Here is a 15,125-nt window from a genome sequence, read left to right on the forward strand (position 1 = left end):
GTCACCCATCCTGCGCGCACTATTTTACTTGGTGCGCCCCAAAGCAGTGCTGCAGTGGGCGTCTCAAATATGATCAATAAAAAAATGAGTACATTCCTGAATTGTGTGGCCACTGTGAGATCATAGGAGAGAGAAAGTCACCATATCCCACCCATATCGTGGTCCCTGGTTTAAAACTCCATTGGATAGTATGTGCAGGCGCCTACATCCATGCAGTGGTTTAGGTATGCCATAATGGGTCTGTCAGCAGTTCATAGGCACAAAGGGAACTATGGTTTCCAGCATGCCTATGTTGCAGCCATCTTTTGGGGATGGCTGCAAAGCCCTGCAGTACCCCATGCCCACTGCTTGTTTTAGGGGTCCTGGAATTGAGCTTGATGTCACACACTGCACACAGAGAGCAAATCACAACCACAGTTAAAGCTTCAGCAACAGCCACGAGAGAAGCATGAAGAATTTTTAAATGATGAATGCTCGGCACCCAGGTGAGGATCAACTGTTTTTATTTCATCACAAATAATATCCTTCTATGCGACCCCCAGCTCCCCACTCACACAGCTCCCTCAGTCAGCATGAACTGACTTCACCAGAACACCTTAATACCCAAACACTCCACGTTGCCATGGGCACATACCTTTCCCAAGTAAACACTCCACGTAACCATGGAGAATAACATAAGACATCTCCACTCCTTAGTCACCACACCCACTCACAGTCTAATGTTCTTCGTTTGACCAACGCCACTCTGCCAATATTCCACACCTGCCCACTTTGCAACCTCCCAGCTCCTCTCAAAACATATGTTACTTGCACTGGATCTGAATACAATGGATCTCATTTATCCATATCCAATATACTCTGCATAGCTCCACCGCCTTTCTTTCACTCTTCATATTCTCTTTCCTCACCATCTCTTCCTTTCTCTTGTCAGGGATTGTCTTCAGCTCTTCCACCACACAATCCGATTCTTTTGCAAATCCCAGCCAGGGTGGTGTACCCTTTGTACTCGCCTTTCTACCCTTCATTCACTTGAGGGGGCCCACCCCTGTGGCAGCATGGGGAGCCATGCAAAATACATACAGCCTTTCCCTCACCTCTAGCTGCTTATCACGACCACACACACCGACCATCCTGACAACTTCCAACACACTCCGGTTCACCATCTGTAGTGATACACGAAATTGCAACCTTGCCAATCAGGGCTTTAGATGACAGCATTAGCCGCTGAAAGCCAATAGTGTATTCAAAGTATGTGCTAAAAATGCTGACAGTAGTCTGTTGTAGCACTTCCATTATGCAGTAGTGAGCTACAAGGAATATGCAGGCCTAGTATGAAATAGGTCAAATTAAGCATTGTTGATAGACAGGCAGGGAGGGCCCCCAGCTATGTAGCTAATAGGTTTTTGGAGTGTTTGGAACATCATGGCACCTATATAGCGCTTAGATAGCCAGTCTTAAGCGCTATAAACACTAAGCTATGAGTGCATGCCTTTTAGAGCTTGCAGATGGGGTTAATACATCCCTGCTTCCCTTAGAATATTCAGCCTCACTAACGGTAGCCCTGGCTCCAAGCTAATCTTCCTTTTCTCTGGGAAGGTACTGATAAGACATTCCTCAGCCAGCGCAGATGGGAACCAAGGGAGGGGGTAGGAGCGAGCAGGGAGCATCTCAGAGAGAGCTGGGTTTTTTCGATGAACCAGCCTCACAGGGAAAGTTCTGGAACTATGCGTCATGGTGACTGACAGCAAGAGATTATAAAATATCCATGCACACATGGGATCAGGGGGAGATCGCCTGTGGACTTGATTCGTGTACAGTCAGGTGCCCGGAATTGGCTCTCACGGTGTCCTCCAGCCTTGTTTTTCTATGAGCGGGGCTTGTTTTACAGCTAGCTTATGAAAAACCCAGGTCTCCCAGGGCTGAGATTAAGGGACGTAAGACTGTGTTTCTCTGTTTCTCTATATTTCTCTATGTTTCTCTATGTTTATCTAAGTTCCATGTTTCACTATATTTTGCATTGCTCTTTGTTTTATGCTTTGTAATATTCTCTAACTTGAATCCCAAATGTATATGAAATTCACTGCTTAGAATAAATATGCTAAAACTTTGAGGGTGTCATTTGTCACTAGCATGAGATCACTGCTCAGCACAATAGAACCTGTATTTTGGGCTGAATTGGGTATTTTTGCTCTCAAAGGGCTGGCCCCGAGGAAGATTTTGCCCATATCAAGACATTTGGTGGCAGCTTTGTGGGATTTGTGAAGAGCAGTGCCATGCTGACATGACAAATGGTGTGAGAGAACACAGTGTAGAGTGGGGAGCAGGCTGTCGCATTTCCTTGATGGTCTCACTGCAGCTCTGAGACTTCAAAAGGCAGCAATGTTGTGTCGGCTTGCCGTGGCCGATAGCTTGTGTGGTTAAGACTCCCTTCAGTAAATCAGTCGTGACTGACTTATTGCATGGGATTGGTGCCAGGGAGTACAAGGCAATAAACGAGCGGGAAATGGCTTTGTTTAAAGCACTCCGATGAATGGTTAAGAAAGATGTATGCTCAATTAGAAAAAGAATTTTATCATGTGGTTTCCCAAGTTTAAAGTTGTAATTTGGAATGCATAATGAGACGGAGTTCTCATCTCTATTCTGTCATGAGGGCAGGAAAAAAATAATTGCAGGGATTTGACATGCAAATTGTGAATAGTGATTTAACCATTGACTCAGCCCCAGTGTGCTAGCGAGTGGGGGCTGTAATGTTCGGAGGCGAAGGTTCGCTTTTTTGATATATGCTTTTGAAGGGTTGGCATTCCTGAAGGGGAATGAGCCATGCTTAGGAGAATGAGTAACATCTGTGCTGAGAGCCTAAAGAGTTTTTCTTTCTTTTGGCAACTGTAAAATTCCATGTGCTAATGGTGGCAAAGTCTGTTTAAAGGAAACACACTAAAATGGTTATATTGCATTTTAAGCTGTGCCATGCTTTTAATGGGTGAGAGACTCACTTAAAAGGAAAGTGAGTGAATGTTATTTGGATTTTCGATTTTTGTGTACTGATTTGAAATTGCAGAATCAGTTTGCAATGGTTGGGGGGAAAAACAATTTATATTTTTCTAAATTGCCCCTGGAGTATTTTTGACTGTCCCCATGCTATGCCATGGATTTGTGCTGTTGCCTTATAAGTGATGTATGATTTGGAAATAGTGTCCTGTTGACTGTGATACATGGGGAAAAATGTTGTTGACACATTAAACAGCCCACAAGCAATAGAGTGTGGGTTGTTCTTGCAAAAAAAAAACGTGCAGGGAGCTGCAAAATAAACATTGGCATTTTTATTTTTAAATGCACTGAAATGAGTGGTTATAGTTTGGCAATGGTACAACAGAATGAAACATCTGTGTGTGATAAGATAGCACAAAGATTTAATGGGTTGCGAGTTCTCTTGAAAGATCGCACATTACAAGAAAAGTGCCGCTTTTGAAAACAAGAGTCTTGCTGTGTGTGCAGAGCTTGTGCCTTGAAGCTGTCTTGGGCGAGGTGCAGGAAGGCAAACAAAAGCAGAAACAGTACAAGAAAGAGTTAATCTGGGTGAACTGTCTGAAACGAGTGAAGCCGCCACAGTATAAGAGTTATAGGCAAAAGAGACTCATGGCGCTGCCAGGTGCACACGAAAGATAAATATGCCTGCATTCCTGAGGAAGGGGGAGCAAAAAACAGAGAGCTGTTCAAAAAGTAAAGAATTTGCCCAGTAAACTGTGGTACGGAGCAAAGGCTTCATGCAGGATGGCAGACGGGCACATCACATCTGAACATTTACCTATGCATCTGTGAATGGGCCAAGAAAAGACAGCTGCCCATTCCAACAGACATTACTGTGCAAACTGCATTCCCATGTGATGTGATGTGAAGTGAAGTGAAACGCTATTGCTGTGCAAGCTGCATTCCAATGCTCCATGTGATGTGAACTGAAGTAAAGCGCTGTGCACTGGAGAAGAAACCTCTAGGCGCTTTGAGAAGAGAAAATACACATCTGGCAAACTGCAAGCTACATTGCCAGGGGATGGAGTAACTGACAAAGACATTATGGCATTCCAGATGGAAGCAAAACTGACAAAAAGTGCTTAGCCGTTTTGCAAGAGACAACATGCAGAGCGGGGCTTTGAAGTACAACATGAACACTGCACATTAGCCATGATCCAGAAGCCACACGGCTTAGTGCAAGAATGAATGATTTGTTGAAGCAACAAAAGAAACTAACTTAGACTATCGCACTCAAAGGGGTGGTTCAAAAAAACAGCAAACGCCCTTTGAAAAAATGACAAGTGAAAAAACCAGAGGCTTGAAAAGACACTGCTAAGAAAAGAAAGATAAATAAACAAAGCTGCCTGTACAACTGTAAGCGGTATTGGACTGAAAGACTTTACCTTTGAAAAATGGAGTGATGCCAGCAGGGCAAACTGAATCAAGATCATGAGACACTGGAAGCAAGTTGGCGCCTGGCATTTGTGATCGCTTTGGTGAAAAAGAAAAGCATTGTGCGACCTGGGTACTTACTATATGGCTTTGTAAAAGCACAGATCAGTCTGAGGTACCATTGACCAGCTATGATTGCATTGCACAAATGAGTTTGTGATTAGGCAGTTACACCCCGTATGGTTGAGTGTAAATAAGCCCCCAGAAACATGCAGAAAGGTGATAAATAATTGCAGTAGCAATGACAAAGTGTGTAGTTACCTGATGAGACTTTTTGAAGATGGGGGTGGTATTATGGGAAGGGGTGGATAACGCTGATATTGAAGTTTTGATGACATCCTAACATGAAGAATAATGATATTGAACCTTTGATGAAATCCTAACATTTCTGTTTGTATTTTGCCTAGGCAAAGCACGACAAGACATTTCATAATATCAGAAATTAATATGCAGTTTGTGGGTGACACTGATCAAAGAAGGGTCAGACGCATTCTCAGAGAAAGCGAGCCACTGCGACATGCTATTTCAACTTTAACGTGCCCTGCACCGCACTCAATGCTGTAACCTGCGAATAGTGTCCAACAGAGTAATAACTTTTGCTGAACTGGCACGGTGCAGACTTGGCTAATTATCAAGTATTTGATGCTACACATTTAAATGACATGTTTTGCCCTTTCTTGTTTAAAGGACTATGGACAATGAATTGTGGACTGTAACATCAGGCACCACATACAGCTGTGTGACACAGCAATTGAATGCTAACACATTGAAAAATGGTTTTTAAATGCACTGTTGAGATGAATCTGAAAAAAAACCAAATGGTTTTACTCTTCCAACTGAATGGCTTTAACCAGAGATGTTTTTTTTTTTTTTTTTTTGAAGAAAAAAAAAATATTCTACATTGCACGTAGGCAGGAGAATGATTTATGAACTGTTGGGGCAGCAGAATTATGCAAGCAGGAGCGTAATTTATTTTGAGATAAGATGAGTGCGCACATCAAAGTCACCTGTGCGTAGGTTAAGATTCTTAATTGAAGTAATGCTGCCAAGTGTATGAGCTATAATTTGAAATGGTAATCTTTGAAACACTGGATACTTTTACAGCCAGCTTAAGGCAGGTAAATGAAACCATGACTGACTTGATGTTTGATTTTATGACACAGAGTGTGACACGGTTTTTGTTAAACCAACCAGTTTCATGTTTTTGTGGGGACAGCTGTCTCCAGCACACTAATGCAAAGAGTCACCTTTTGATTGTAGACATTTGGAATAATTCTTTGGAAAAGCGCTACAAATGAGTATCCACATGGAATTGCTAGTGTACTGGCCAGGCACATTGTCAGGCATCTTTTGTCACTGAATGGATACAACAATTTGTTAATCTGTCTAATGTGATGTTTTTCTGACTAAGAACTGCAGCGAGTGTTCTCGCCAAGATTTTATGGACTATAACTTGACTAAATGAATTTTACCATGGTGTGATGAAACAGCCACTGCCGGATAGTAGTATGGTGTTTGTGGCTAAAGTTATTATTGTATATGGTAGATATCCCACTTGAAGGGTATTCTCCAAGTCACAGAAGGTAGACACTGTGAACCTGTTAGATTTTCCAGTAGTAAGACAACATGTAAATTGTAGACTGGTAATGCACACCTTCATTATTACAGTGATACACTTAGACATAGATTTACCATGAGGCAATGTTTCCTTAGTACTACCAAGCTGCTACAAATGGAGTCCATTTCTATGGCCCATCACTAGAGTGTGCGTAGCTAGGGAGCTAGATTCATTAATTGCAGGAGCTTTATATGCTTGTGACATAGAAACTGTGCACAATAAGCTAGCCACTATGGGTTCTGATGCCAGCTCTGCTATAGAACTTCTGGCCTAGTGGGGCCCATTGATATGCCCAGCACTGCTACAAGTATTGACAGCCAATTGAAGATGACAGAATTTTAGACATGAAGACATTTTTGTCTGCCATAGGGCAGGTCAACAAGACTGCTAAATACACACAATGCATTGTATGGCAATCATTGTTAAATCAGCAGGTGTTGGCTTTTTACTGGGTGGGGGCAACCATCCTTCACACACTGGCACGCAGAGCTACAGTTACCAGCATACATATGGATTGAATTGCTTGCTTTTGATTGCATGAATAACACATGCCATGCTTTGATGTAAATTAGTAGAATTGTTTTTATTTAGACAACCTGGTGCCCATGGGTTCACCTTGTTCACGAAATTAGATGGTTTCTGGTTGGGTTCCACCTACCTGGGGGAAGTGTCTAGTCACACAGCCCATAGTCACGCTTGAATGCCCTGGGATCAGGGGGAGGGTAGGCCCTTAGGGTGAAAGGCTGCCAGGTTTTAGAATTGGTAACCATACATAAATGCAATAGTGCATTATAGATTAGACTACACTGGATTGCCTTGACATTTTAACTGCATGCTGCTTTTTAACTGACAATCAGTTATACAAAATTGGTGTAGGTATTTTTTTGTGTAGGCCAGGTTTTGGCAAGGGTATATGTCACTGTTCACTTTGTGTACATTTTTGTTTAGGTAGTGTTTTACCTTGCATGCCACGCTAACTAACCGCTATAAGATAGTTTGCTTAAACCTCTTGCAAAGCCCCAAGGTCTTTATCACTGCACTAAATACTATATTGATAGGTATTAGTCAGCATTTGTCGCACAAACGTTGAATAGGGGTGGAATGTAGTGATACACGAAATTGCAACCTTGCCAATCAGGGCTTTAGATGACAGCATTAGCCGCTGAAAGCCAATAGTGTATTCAAAGTATGTGCTAAAAATGCTGACAGTAGTCTGTTGTAGCACTTCCATTATGCAGTAGTGAGCTACAAGGAATATGCAGGCCTAGTATGAAATAGGTCAAATTAAGCATTGTTGATAGACAGGCAGGGAGGGCCCCCAGCTATGTAGCTAATAGGTTTTTGGAGTGTTTGGAACATCATGGCACCTATATAGCGCTTAGATAGCCAGTCTTAAGCGCTATAAACACTAAGCTATGAGTGCATGCCTTTTAGAGCTTGCAGATGGGGTTAATACATCCCTGCTTCCCTTAGAATATTCAGCCTCACTAACGGTAGCCCTGGCTCCAAGCTAATCTTCCTTTTCTCTGGGAAGGTACTGATAAGACATTCCTCAGCCAGCGCAGATGGGAACCAAGGGAGGGGGTAGGAGCGAGCAGGGAGCATCTCAGAGAGAGCTGGGTTTTTTCCATGAACCAGCCTCACAGGGAAAGTTCTGGAACTATGCGTCATGGTGACTGACAGCAAGAGATTATAAAATATCCATGCACACATGGGATCAGGGGGAGATCGCCTGTGGACTTGATTCGTGTACAGTCAGGTGCCCGGAATTGGCTCTCACGGTGTCCTCCAGCCTTGTTTTTCTATGAGCGGGGCTTGTTTTACAGCTAGCTTATGAAAAACCCAGGTCTCCCAGGGCTGAGATTAAGGGACGTAAGACTGTGTTTCTCTGTTTCTCTATATTTCTCTATGTTTCTCTATGTTTATCTAAGTTCCATGTTTCACTATATTTTGCATTGCTCTTTGTTTTATGCTTTGTAATATTCTCTAACTTGAATCCCAAATGTATATGAAATTCACTGCTTAGAATAAATATGCTAAAACTTTGAGGGTGTCATTTGTCACTAGCATGAGATCACTGCTCAGCACAATAGAACCTGTATTTTGGGCTGAATTGGGTATTTTTGCTCTCAAAGGGCTGGCCCCGAGGAAGATTTTGCCCATATCAAGACACCATCTCCACCACATCATTACTCGCAGGATGGTAAACCGCAGTCTATTTGTGTTTTATTCCACATCACCACACATATTCCTCAAAATACCCACCGACAAATTGTCTTCCATTGTCTAGAGTTTGGTAACGCCCCTTGCAGAAACTCCATCATAGCCTCACCTGTTGCTTCTTTCACAATTTTAAACTCTGTGCTCACCTCGATAAAAGATCGACCAATACCACAATAGATTTTCCACAATCCCCTCCAAGGTCTACAGACCCTAACATATCTACAGCTTATTCACTTCCCACCTTATCTGCGGCTTCCACCTTCACCATAGGCTGTGCACGTGCTTCCATTCCATTACCTCACTTTGCACACTCCGGACATTGTCCCAAACATCTTTCCACATTATGGTCAAACCTGGGCCACCAGTGAGTACCCCTCAGAACTGCTTTAGGTTTTGTAATGCCTATGTGACCATCATGGGGCAGGTCAATCAATCTCATCCGCACAGTTTTAGGCTCTACAACGCAGTCCCACCAATATAATAGGCCTCCATTCTCACCCATTTCTGAGTGTACATCCCAGTATACCTTTTCCTCAGCACTTAGGTGGCCTGAGAAAAGGCTGCTTTGTCCTATAAACTGTATTACTCTTCACATTACCTCCCCCAGTCTCATAGCTTCCACCAATTCTTCTTTTGTCAGCATTCCTTCATGGGTGACATATACCATGTCAGTGATTTCTGGCACACCACATTCCTCAAGACTCCCGAATCTCGACAAGTGATCTGCTAACTCATTCTCTCGACCTGGAATTACTTCCATAACAAATGTATGCAATGCATACCCGCTACACAACTGGCAACCCTTCTGGAAACCTTGTCCACCCCCTTCACCACAAATATAGCTTTCAGGGGTTTGTGGTCTGTCCTTATCACTAATTCTGCAGCCCACACAAAATTCTTGAATTTTTTGGAGCTTTTTCTAAAAACACACTTCGCCCTCTGCAGCGTTATGCCTTTATTGCCAAGAATCCACCATACTCGCTCTAGATTATCCTTGCGTTGCTCCAGGGTATCCCCACACACCAACATATCATCCTGGAAACAATGCACTCCACTCTCACCACTGAATAACTTATCCATCATCTTCTGAAATACAGAGGATGCTGATAGAAGGCCAAATGGCATCCTACAAAACTGGAAAAGGCCCTCATTTGTGATAAATAGTATGAGTTTTCATGACTCTTCTTCCAACTCTATCTGAGGGTATGCAGATGTCATGTCTAATTTAGAAAATATTTTGCCTTGCCTATTATCGATCGCCAACATTTCCAACATATTTGGTAAAGGATGTCTCTCTACAACCACAATTCTATTAAGTTCATAGTGGTCAATGCATAACCTTAATTCTCCAGTTGGTTTCTTCACAAGAACTAAAGGGGACACCTATTATACACTCCCCGCTCGTTCTATTACCCCCCATTTCTCAATTTCTCTATTGACGTTTTACACCATCTCTCAATATTAATGGTACCAGCAGCAGTTTGGCGGATTCCAGTTTACTCCCTTCCTTTAGAACAATTTTGTGCACCATTCCTTTCACTCAACCAATCTTTGCAGCAAATACATCCTTATGACAATCCAGCATGCTCTCACTACATTGCAACCTGACATGCAATAGTTGTTCCTCAGTATTGGGGTCAATTTTTATTCCCAACTTGTTTTGCTCTCTCCTTCCCAGCAATATCTCTCCCTGTTTTGTAACATATATATCTGCACTTGCATGCATTCCCTTAAAATATAACCTTGCAACAAAATAACCTAACAAATCTATAGCTTCTAGGTTATAACCTACAGGTCTTATGTCGGGGTTTAACACATTTTCAACTTCTCCACCGATATCATGTTCAAATACTTCTCGTTTCATGACGACACTTTCGCTCCCAAATCAGCCATAATTTTGACCTCTCTGCCGTCCACGCAGACTCTTGCATGTAGACCCTCACATTGCTCCTCATCCAAACATTGCACCATGTTTACTGTGATCACGTCAGATGGACCATTGTCCTCCTCTCCAGAGGACTGTTGGCCATCCCCAGTCACATAGAATACTTTCTTCCCTCCCTTATTAAAATTCTGACAATAATTTGCATAGTGGCCCCACTTATTGCACTTCAAACAAGTTACTTTTCAGCTGGAGCATGCCAGAGAACCCGCAAAATGTGTTGCATTGGCACATCAAAAACACAAGCTGTCCTCCACCTTTTGTCCTTTATTCCTGATCCCTTTTCTGTCAGGTACTCCATGTGGGTGTTGTGCTCCACCATTTGGCTTTTTCTTCAACTTCTCATCTGTCCCTACTTTCAATATTTCTATGTTACTACATTTGCTCACATTTTTCATCAGTTTTGCAACAAACACCATTGAATGTTCCACTCTCTTTGCAATAGCAAGAACCTCATCGGGTCCAAGGTCGTCTCTCAGTTACAACTCTTCCCTGATTTTGTTATTGCTGCAGTGTATCATAAATTGGTCTCTTATATGTTCATCCAACATGTTACCATTCTTGCATGACTAAGCCAGGTGTCGCAATGGAGTGATGTATTCCTCAACCATCTCACCACTCTCTTGCACCCGTACACCAAAGGTATACCTTTCCAGAATTGTGCTGGTCTTGGGATTGAGGTTGTTAGGCAGAATCATATGCAGTACCCTTTGGGAACACCACACACAACTAAGACTACAAGCGCAAGTACAAATTCATCTTTGGTACAAGCCTGTACTACACGGTAAAGTGGGAGCGATGGCTGAGCAGCCAGACTTATCTCAAGAGTAAAGTGACCAGTATCGGAAGTTACACATAGGACAGCAATTACTATGGTTCAAACAAACACTGACTCAAGGTTTCTGAGTAAAAGTATATACATCTATTTACACATTCATTTGTAAAACAGTTCACTAAGTAAAGCAGCCGAAAGATCACACTCTTAATATACTACACCACACCCAATCAATTCTGGACAAGTTAAGCTCAAAATGAAGTGTGAGCAAAATGGCACTCCAGCAATTTAAAAAGGGAGGGAAAGACAAAGTTATACAAAATGAAGCAGCACCAACAAGAAAGTAGACAGGGCAATCTAGAAAAGGCTTGCTACAATGAGGATTCAAATCAATAGGCCTGGGCCAATGTTAATGGTTCAGAGTCTTTGCAGAGGATCACACAGTTCAGAGTAGTTCGCGGTTGAGTCTTTGCCAAGAGTTCGAAACGAAGTTGGCCAGAAGAAAAGTTACTTAAAAGAATAGGAACGGACAAGCCCTCGGATTGGCGAAAGATTTAAAACACTTTCACTGCGGTCGGACGGAACGAACAACTGGGTTTGAACATTACCTTTAGAAGAAGAAGGATGCTGAAGAAGGCAGAAGTTCCTGGCAGATCCTGCAGGCTCACGATTCCTGAAGCGACTGTCGGACTGACACAAAGGAGGAAGACTGGAGGGTCCTGCACTGCCCAGGGAAGAAATCAGCAGCAGAGCAAAGCAACGAATAAAAGGTGCGCTCCTTAAAACCCAAACAGGGTCCGGTCCTCCTGGCTATCCGGTTCACTGCAGCTGTGCACAGCAAATTCGACCAGGGGAGGGAGGCCTTGCTTGGTGTTTGGTGAACTGGTTGGTCCCACCAGCTCAAGGGAAGAGGATATCTTGCAGATCTTCTCTGTCGTCGAAGTTTGGAGATGTGGACCCGCAGCAGGGCTTCACCGGGAGGTTCAGTCGTGGTAGTGGTCCTCTTCTTTCAGCTTCTCTTCGGTTCTCTCAATCCAGTGGCGACTCTGCCTGCCAAGTCCCAGAGACCTCATTTTTTATGCAGTTTTCCCACATTCACACAGCCTGGCTGTCAATCACACAGCAGAGTTGTTGTCCTGGCAGGACAGTCACCTAGCCCTTCAAACAAGAGTGTGACTTGGGTTTCCAAGGGAACCCTGTACAGGGGTCCTAAAACCCCTCCCACACATCCTGTCTACCCAGACTCTCAGGCGCCTAAGGAGGGCTTCTGTGCAGACGCCTGCCAAAGGGCGGCGAACAAAGGAACCAAACCTGGTTTGGCGCGAGAAAGACCTTTACAAAAAGAAATGGCGAATAAACCTAGCCGGAACCAAATATAAGTAATTGAGGTCCAGCGGATTAAAGTTTGAGGCTACTAACTTAGCCTAAAACAGTACCAAGGCTATTTTCATAGACCGCGGTAGGAAAAATATGGTAGATACCACTGCCACCAGCCAAATCTTAAAGAAAGGGCAACGAAATAATGTTCTATGAGAGACAGACAAAAAGGGATAACTATTAACCCTTTCCAGTACTCTATGTAAGATAGGTTGTACTGGGTCTGTGAATTTAAAAATACTAATAAAGTCAATGGTAACTTTACATGGACTGGGAGACAGTAGTCAGTCCCAGAAAATGTAGTTTAAAGTGGGAAGTCTGAAAAAGACAACCCTGTGTCACTGCACTAAAGGTGCTGTGTGACACACAGTAAAAAGATGATGCCTATGGAGTAGGTGAGGCTCCACAGTCTATGAACACAAAAATGTTAAACACACAGTTAAAAACACATGTAAGAGTGGGAAAAAAGGCTCACACTCTTACCAGGTGAAAACAAAAATCCTAGAAATCCAGTAAAGCTGTTGAGGGACTCAGTAGTTAAGGGAAATTATTAATTCTGGAGAATTCTCCCTAACACTCGACCCCTGCATATCTAATTTGAGTAATGCAGAATTGAACTCATTAGACAATGACTCTTCCGTAGCCTCATCCAAATTTGGCAAAGTCTCATAAATACGGTGGCTTTCATAGGCGAGAGAATGCATAAGGAGAGACACTTTCGGGTCTGGAAAATTGGTGTTTCCACACGTAGCATGGACATAATGTAGGAAACCCTTTTTCCACTGGTTCCATTTCATTTTCACAAGGCCATAAACGTGGGGGGGACCGGCCACACCTGGCATTGCCATCTTTGCACCCGTTCACTCTACTACCACTCCTGCCCTTCCTCCAAAACAAATCCAGGCAAATAATGGGAAAATATATAGTCTGTAACTATAATTCTCACCAAACACATCACAACTGTGCTCACAGAATTAGATTGGAGCCTTTGAAGTGCTCACTCCGTCATGGAGAGCGCTTGACATAACGTGCCGGCAAAGCACTTTTCAAAAGCCTGAAAGCCGAGATTCATACACTGTGCGTAGAAGGAACTTCAATTCCAATCATTCTCTTTGAAATGCGACGTGCACTTTGTTGCAAAGAGCACGTTTTGATACACCACTTGCTGGTGAACCCTTACCAGGGAAAACAGACTCTTAGCAGCACCTCACGGGCACCAGACATGGCAGCCAGCCAACTCCAAAAGCCCAGTATCCTTTTTTTCCAGCTTTTGTAGTCGCGCAAGATAGGGGCACCAACTAACAGGTGCCAGGGAGAGCACAGCAATGTCCGCTCACACGTTCAACCGCTGATAGCCTCTCTAGGTGGGCCTCTTTCCAAGAAGCAGAGCGGGTCTGCAAAATGTAGTGCTGGGGGTCACATCCAAAATGAACCTTGTCGACAGGAGAACAATAATGTAACCACGTTACCATGGAGAAAGATTCAACTAATTTGCCCAAACCATAAGCTAGATACAGAGAGAGTGAGTGAATATATTGTAATGCAAATATCACGGGAAAGCAATCACAGGATCTATCCTGCGCCAGGGAGGGATACATTTTTAATGTAAAGTGATGAAGGAGCAACCAAATCCAAGCACTTTCAGAAAAAGGAGGGCCATGAAGTCAATGTAGAGAACAAAGTGGATCATCCTCTTCTTCGTGATTATGGTTCTTAAGCCCGATTAACAATACAAGCAGCACAATAAAGTTACAGAAAACTGGAAGGAAATGGCTAGGATGAGACTCACCAACACAAAGCTAGGCTTTCGCTCTTGTTCATTGTTATCTTCTAACTTTGGATGGGTGAAACTGACAAAAATCACTCTACAGAGAAATTGGTCAATTCTGCGCAAAATTCACCTGCTTTGTGAATTTAGCCGAGTGATATTGACCATTCTGTGCATTTTCCACACGTAATGTTCGTTTTTTTTTTAGATGAAATGTCATATTTTTGCCTGATCTTTTGGCCAATTATGTGGATGCAGAACATTCCAGCCCCATAATGGGCTAACATTTCAGACAAAATTCTGATATTTTTGCCAAACAATGAAATTCTCCAAAAAGTGCCGACTGCTGAAAATAGTCTGTTCCACCAGTGAAGTGAATGTAGGAACAATTTCAGCAATTTTGCTTCACTGGTAATCATTTTGCTCAGCCCTAATTGTAACCCAGAAAAGATCTCATGGATTTTAACTCAGCGTGCAAAGATGTACATGGTGCATTAATCTTACTAATAATGGCAAATAATGCATGATCGTAACTGTCCTTGATTTATGTGTGTTTCATGTGCATGTAAAGTGACACGTTCTGTAACAGTAACCAGATGCAAAGAATGCATGTGTGATATTGAGGGAATATGAAGGGGTGAACCTTTGAGGATTGTGAAAATTGAAGTGTATATATATATATATATATATATATATATATATATATTATTGGTTTATTTAAACCTTAAAAAATTGAACAGACAAGACAATACAACAACAATACAACATAAATCCATCCATATCCACAGTGCTTCACATTTCTCTCAAAAAGTCATCCACCTTTAGCTACTCGTGTTACATCTCTGAATTAACAGGGGTCAGGCGATCCTGTAGTTCTCCAAGGAAGTTTATCAGGGCAAACATTAGTTTCCGGTCCACACCGTTGAACATGCAATACCAAAAATTGAAGTATAAACAAGAG

The sequence above is a fragment of the Ambystoma mexicanum genome, chromosome 8, assembly GCF_040938575.1.
Source record: "Ambystoma mexicanum isolate Mex_15411 chromosome 8, UKY_AmexF1_1, whole genome shotgun sequence".
Classification (NCBI taxonomy): domain Eukaryota; kingdom Metazoa; phylum Chordata; class Amphibia; order Caudata; family Ambystomatidae; genus Ambystoma; species Ambystoma mexicanum.